Genomic DNA, 6782 nt, shown 5'->3' with positions numbered 1-6782 from the left:
TATATATATATATATATATATATATATATATATATATATATATATGATAATGTGAAGGTGTGTGTTCCTTCTATGTATATTAGGAGCTCATGTTAGACTATAACTATGTGTTCATGTGTTTAGTGTTAGAGTTGATGCATGATTGTTCCTACTTGACTATATGAGTTTGTAAGACCTCGAAAATAACTTAGGTTAACTAGAGCCTAACCTGGTTTTCATTATGGTCTAAGTTCCTAATTTGGTTTATTATATGGTATTGAGGCAGTGTCTAAGACTTTAGGTGCATTGGAAGTCAAACGTCAAGGGACGACTAAGACGTTTGACGACTAAGTCACCTATGTGACTCATATGTGGTTCTATGTTTTTTTTGTGTGATTCATGAGTATATTAGATTTTTAGGTGAGTTATTATAGCATATATAAGCAGTGTGTCAAGCTTCGTGATGTTTGGAGGTCAAACGTCTAAGAACATCCATGACGTTCAAAAGGTTTGCCTTGAGACGACCTTGTCTGTCTAAGCATGTTTCGTCGAGTTTTACGTCGTCGTTTTGGATAAAATTCATCTGAGAGTTTATAAACTCATAGAAAATTATATTTGGGTTGTAAACATCATGTAAAACATCCCTAAGAACCATCTAAGGGTCGTTGTGGAAGGATCCATGATGGTGACCAAAACTGCCCAAGGCAGTCCCACCTACGGATGGCAAACGACGACCATTGATCTGTTGACGACCCGTAGGTGGAGTGCGTCATTTGGTACTTAGACTAGGGATCTATGATCTCATTTTCAAGTCTTTGAACCGATCGAGAAAGGACAAGACGATCCGTGTGTGGACTGACGCCCCGTTGAAAGGCAACTGCCGATTGGGGCTGTGTTCTGCTCAGGTTTACTGTAAGTTGAGGGGTGAACTTGTAATTTCACCCCACTTCCAAATAAGATTTTTGGCGGTTCCTAAGGTGTATTTTGGTTATTTTAAACATGTATATAAGTCACACTAGAAGATTTCATTCTTCCAAATTAAAACCCTAAATCCCTTAGAAATCCTTAGAACTCCATGGCGCCAAAACTCAAGAAAGGTCTTGGATTGAAATTAGTGAAGATTATTCATCAAGTTTCAGAATTACCTTCATTGAGGTATGAATTTTGATCCTTGAAACTCTGTTCATCAAAAATCCAAACTTTCAAAGATATTTTCTAAAGTTTTTAAGTTGAATTGTTCAATTTTATAATTTATTCAATGGGTTCCTGCATTATTGGTTTTAAAAAAATGTAATGATGAAAATTGTTATTGTACTGATGATTTTAACATATATTACCTATGAACACATGAATTGGATGAACCCTAGTTTTTGAGTAAGTTATCGGTTACTTGATATTGGTCTAATGTTGATGGATTCTAATGTAGTTTTATGTAGGCTATTGATTGATATAATAGTTATAGTAAATTGATATCTAGGTTGTATTAGTTGATGAATATGTAGTAATTTGACCTAGTTTCATGAATATTTTTATAATTATGTTGAATTGTTGGTTATGGCCATGGTTAAGGGCCTTTTGATATTGAATGTGGTGATTTGTCATTGGATTGAGGTGTTGAGGATGATTTGGTGGTTAGATGACCTATTTCTTATTTTTGTTTTGATTAGACTTCAATTATGTTGTGATTGGTATGGTCCACTTATGGTGGCGGTGTTATGTGCTTTACTTGCAATTGATGTGGCCTTGTCGGCATTACTTTAAGTAATATAATGACCATGGCCTTGTCGGCAAACTACTTGAAGTAATGTGATTATTTGTATAGTTGATTATGTGAAGTATGAGTATATATATCTACATGATGAGTAATGTGAAAAATATGTGTTCTATTGATGTTATGTAGCTGATCACGTTAGACTTTAAATGTGCTATATGTGTTGTCTTAGGGTTGATGTATATTATTCCTACTTGACTATATGATTCTATGATGGCCATATTTATGTTGATATGATAGTATATAGGATGACTTGTAGACGATAAGGGTTATTTCTATGTGCTTCTAGAATGACATGTATTATGAGTTAAAGTGAAGTATGTTTTATCTTGTCTTTGTTGACTTGTGTTCTTTGCTTAATACATATATGAAACTTAATACGTGATATATTGAATTAGGATGTAAATTCTCTTAGTCTTGAAAGTATGAATGACATATGACCTTAAATAAAGTTAAGAAGGTCTCTTATGTGAAACCTTGAACCTAGTGCTAAGGTTATAAATGTTGAAGTCGTAAGCCGTAATGGTATCCTTCAATGTAAAGAAATTATAGGGTTAAAGTTAATTTGCTAGAACGACATCATATTAATCCTTAGGAAAGTCATGATGAGCGTTTTGTCGCCATTGAGAGGTAGCCCTAGTAGACCTTTCTTTGGTAGGGTGAATGTGATTGGGTCATGAACTTGATAGGGAACCCCTTTATATGAACCTTATGTGTAAATTAGTCTATGAGGAAGAAGGATAGCACCGAGTAAATATGGTAAGGGAAGTAGTTCTAGTTTAAAAATGAGACTAGATTACAAAGCATGCCCTTCATATTCCTTAACCATGTGCCTACATGGGATGTGTCTATGTTCTATCATTGGCAGGAAGAACACCCTTATCGGAGTAGGTTAGAACCTTAGATTCCATGTTTTGATATCATGGCCTATGTCGGTTATTTCTTATTCTCATCATATGGTATACATATTAGCATTATAGAAGTTTTATGAAGTTTAGTTGGTGGTATGGGATGCTATCTACACATTGAACAATAAGCTTTGAAGGTGTCAGTTGGAGTTCCTAGGTCTTGTACAAGACCATTACTTGAATTTCCTTTATGTGTTGAATGTCTCTTCAATGAACTAGTGAATGTAATGACTTAAGTTAACAAAGTATGTTAAATGAATAAGTACTTATCTAGAGTAGTTAAGGGTTGTCTAGTTAAGGTGTGAAGGGGGCGTAGGAATGCTCACTTCGTATCTTACCTAGATGAGTCTTAAGTATTACTCTAGTTAGGGAAGATGTTGATTATGTTGACATGATCTAAACTTAGGAAGTCTTAAGGATTATTTAGGTTGTCTTGAAGAGGTCAATAATGGACGTTATCTTCTTGATTTACTTAAGCAATTCTTTTGATAGCCTTTGGTAAGAGAATATCATATTATCTATATGTTGATATGTTTGATGTCTTGTAAAGTATGTATGTCTCTTATTATAAGTATTCTTGAGGGTCATTTAGGTATGATTAGGGACTTTGTACGGGCGGTGTCTCTGAGTTTCTTAAGTGAGTCTTATGATCGCTTTCTGTGGGATGATTACATTATATAAAGTTTCTATGGAAGAAGTAGACAACTTCACTATAACACTGAATTCCTTTACTGTATAGTGAGTTGAGCTCACTATTAAGTTGGCTCAAAAATGTGATTATTTTCTTAATTGTTATCTTATGTGTTTCTAAGTTGTTAGATGTTGTTCCTATGATAATAATATGATTTTTGAATGAAAAGATGCATATTTCTAATGAATGTCCGTTTTCATGATTTTCATACATTATGCAATACTTAGTACATGTGATTGTACTATTTCATGATTTTACCTACATCTGTAGTTGTTGGTAGCTAAGGAGCATTTGGGAAAGAAAACTTAGATCGTAGCATCGTTCATGAGAAGTCAAAGTATGTCCTCATTTGATTCGAGGGAATATATGTTTTTATGTTTCTTATTGATATATTGTAATAGACTAAGTATTTTTATATTAGTATTGTGTATGGGTCGTGTCCCAAAAGTATTCTCGTATCTTAAGTTTGATAATATTGAGACATAGTATTTCCTATGACTTTATATGAAAGAGTTTTTATAGACTATGATATGTTTTGTGAAAAGTTTTAATTCTGCACTACTTTTCATTATGTATATGCGATGAATGATATGTAAGGGCTTGTACAAGACCTCCGAGAGGTCAAGTACGCTGTTTGCAATCTGAGATTGCCCATAACATCTAGGGTGTTGTTTTGGGATGTGACAATCTTGGTATCAGAGCATAGGTTATGAAAGTAGTATTAGGAATTAAAAAGTCTCATCAAGTCACGTGTAGTAGAATCTTGACCATCGGTGTTAGTCACGACACATCTATGGGCGAGAGGCTATAGGAAGATAGACTTTACCTTCTTTTCTACTCCTATGTCGTGCCGTAGAGTAAAAGTAATGATTATTTTTTTCTTATGATTTTCCTTGTGTTTCTAGGAAGATGAATACGAGGAGGACACCGGCTAGGAGAGTTGAGGAGAATGAGGTTCAAGAGGAGATTCCTTCTCAAGTTGAGGAAGTTGATCAAGTTCCTCAAAGTGCTAAAGGTATCAAGTCCCTATTGTGGGTGGAGGAGATGATGTCCCGAAGTTGAGTAATAGAGTTTCTAGAGAGGCTTTGCTTGCTTTATCCCAAGTCTTGACTACTCAAGTGAATTAGAGTATGGTTCCTATGGTGAATGTCGTGAAGAGCACTATGACGTCTAGGTTAAGATACTTTTTGAGGATGAATCCTCCTATTTTGTTTTAACTCTAAGGTGGGAGAGGATCCCCAATAGTTTCTAGATAGAGTGTACAAGGTGTTGAGTGCTATGGTGGTTACATCTAGGGAGAAGGAGGAATTGACTTCGTATCAATTGAGGGATGTTTCTCAAATATGATACACTCAATGGAAGGATAATAGGCCAGAGGAATCGGGTCCTATTGAGTTGGAAGGATTTAAGGAAGATTTTCTTGGTAAGTACTTTTCCCGTGAGAGGAGAGAAGTTAAGGTAGAGGAGTTTATCAATCTCAAGCAACACAATATGAGTGTTGAAGAATACGCTTTGAAGTTCTCAATGTTATCTAGATTTGTCCCATCTCTTGTGTCTAATTCGAGGGATGAAATGAGTCGTTTTGTGACGGGTGTTGCCGATCTAGTGAGGGAGGAAGGTCGTACGGCGATGCTACATGATGATATGACCCTAACTAGACTCATGTTATTTTCCCAATAAATTTAAGATGTTAAACATAGGAGGATTTCTATAAACCTTAAAAAGGAGTGGGTCTAGTGACCAAGAGCAGTCTAAGTTTAAGAATAGGGCCCAAGGTCAAGAAGAACTAGAAAAGCTAAGGTGAAATTGGAATAAGGAGGGGGTTCTCAAAATGTAAAACCTACATATGTCACTTGTGGAAAGAGGCATTATGGTGAGTGTTTAAGGGTTACCGCGAGTTTCTATAGTTGTTGCAAGGAAGGATATAGAGTGAGATTTTCCTAATATTGCTTTTATAGGAAGAGAGATAAAGCAAGTTGCTCCAAATGTTTCAAAAAATGATGTTGCAAAGGCAAAGGCTCTTTTCTATGCACTCCGGGCAAGAGGATCAAAGACGGATGAGAATGATGATGATGATGAGAGTAAGTCCTTGCTTTTACCTTTTTTAGTGATATGAGTTTCTTTCTATGTGGGGGAGTATAGTTACTAGATGGGATAGAAAATCCTAGAAGTATGTTGCATGTGCATGATGTTTGGGATGTTTTTAAAACTTGAATTTCATTGATTTCTTGCACTGTGCATTTAATGAAGTCATGATTATGTTTTAAGATGTGTTTATATGATTTTACTTTTGTATATTAGTATTTTTCTATCTTGAATTGCCTAAAAGTTGCATTTTGAAAAAATTTTCTCAAAATCACTGTAGCATTGGAAACTGCTCACTGTTAAACTTTTGGAAATTTGACTAATCATTTTTTGATCTATAATTGTTGTAATTTGTGTTAGAGATGATGTAAATGAGTATAATATTGAATATACAATGTGTTTTTAAAAAATCAAAATATTTTCTTCGTATTAAATTTATGTCAAATTATAATATAATTAGAAAAAAACAAAAATAACAGTATTCCAATATTCCTTGTTTCTCTCGCTATACAACCCTATATTATAGCATCATCATTTGTACATATAATTGTCTGCCATATATTATTTTTAAATATTGTTACAAAAAAATAAGCTAAACTTATTTGTGCTTTAAATCTATGTAACTCTATACATAAACTTGTAATTCCAATAACATCATTAACAAAAAAAAAAAAGGCGAACAATTTTTTCTTTTTTTTAATAAAAAATCTACTTGATTTGGTTTAAATGTTTTTTTCTTATCTTAATAATTACATTATAGTGTGGAACATTGAAATGACTTAATATCGATAACCATCATTAGAAACAATCGAAGCAGGGCCCTAAACATCTGAACATATTGAATTAAGAGGGTCAAATGCCTTAAAAGTAGACTCGCTACATCGACTTTATGACTCTTCCTAACAGAACATGCAGTGCATAAACTAGATGATTTACTATACGTGAAAACAATATCCAGTAAAGCTTGATGAACTATAGGATATGATGCATGCGCCAGTATGCCAAACACCAAGAGAACCAACAAAGGAAGTTGATGAGAGTAATTTCTTCACAGGAAGAGAATAGAGTCCATCAATGTTCGGGCCGGTGTGTAGTATTCCCTTAGTTTCCAAGTCCTTGATCAAAAAATGGTCAGGAAAAAATTCAACAGAAACATTATTAGACTTGGCAAAAGAACTAATAGAGACCAAATTCTGAGTATCGGTAGGAACATATAGAATATTATCAAGTTTAAATTTTTTTATCAAAAGCACTGATGAAACTTTTACCTATGTGAGATATGGGTAATTTAAAATCATTACCTAGAGTGACTTCTTCAGGACCTTGATAGATTCTCAAGATTAGAGGT

This window comes from Solanum pennellii, chromosome 12, assembly GCF_001406875.1.
Source record: "Solanum pennellii chromosome 12, SPENNV200".
In the NCBI taxonomy this organism is placed as follows: domain Eukaryota; kingdom Viridiplantae; phylum Streptophyta; class Magnoliopsida; order Solanales; family Solanaceae; genus Solanum; species Solanum pennellii.
The sequence above is the reverse complement of the archived record's forward strand: the minus strand, read 5'-3'. Positions refer to the sequence as shown.